At 36.4% G+C, this 848-nt stretch overlaps 1 protein-coding gene across 1 annotated transcript in view; it reads right to left on the bottom strand.

Moving 5' to 3' along the window:
• LOC119582073 overlaps nt 1-848 on the bottom strand; it is a 31,296-nt gene that overhangs the window by 29,894 nt on the left and 554 nt on the right. The gene's annotated exons all lie outside the window — the stretch shown is intronic.

Here is an 848-nt window from a genome sequence, read left to right as displayed (position 1 = left end):
TAAATGATACCGTCTTTAAAACGGAAAATATATATGCAATGATAGAAATATCTAAGAAACTTATCTTCTAGTATTCCATCGAACTCAAAAATACGAGTTGGACAGCAGTGCACAGACCTCAAATGAAACTGACATGTCGCGGAAATTGAGACAGAAGTAGTGGATTATCCCCTGGTTACTATGGAAACACTGAAATCATCACATGCTGAGATGATGATGAATGGTTTAATTAATGTCACCTTAGACAAACTCTATAGTATGGAAGAGTCTAGTCCATATGAGCTAAGCTTTGCCCCTAGCCAAGGAAAGCAATGGTGTGTGTGTGTCATGATTACGAGTAATAGATGCAACCATTAATAAGAGGCACCTGAAGAGTGATTTCTGATAATTTTTTTCACCCCCTAAGGAGGCATAACTTCACTTTGTCAAGTTTATATTTTAAAGAAATAAAGACTTTCCCTGTGATCTATGACAGGAGAAACCTCTGTGACAACTTTATCTTCCTCTCCAATGTATTACAATTCATTACAGGTCATGATGAGTTGACCTGTCCAAGTCAAGGGAGACATATAGGCCTACCTCTATTTAACATGCAGAGGAAACGAAATAAAAATGAAATAGCAATAGCATGGATTAAAGCCAAGTGTGTATACTTGCTTTTGTAGAAACACAATCCTGTACGAAAGAAATCACTTACGAAACAATAAAAAGGATAAGCTTAAATGGTGAAGATCTGCAACTCTTTTTTTTCGCCACAGCATTCCTATGAACACTTTTTTTTTGGCAATTAAAGCTAATATTCGTTATTAAATGCAACTCCCCACCACCATTTCTACGCAGACCAATCA

This window comes from Penaeus monodon, chromosome 15, assembly GCF_015228065.2.
Source record: "Penaeus monodon isolate SGIC_2016 chromosome 15, NSTDA_Pmon_1, whole genome shotgun sequence".
Lineage (NCBI taxonomy): Eukaryota > Metazoa > Arthropoda > Malacostraca > Decapoda > Penaeidae > Penaeus > Penaeus monodon.
Note: the sequence above shows the minus strand (reverse complement) of the source record. Positions and strands in the feature narration are given on the sequence as shown.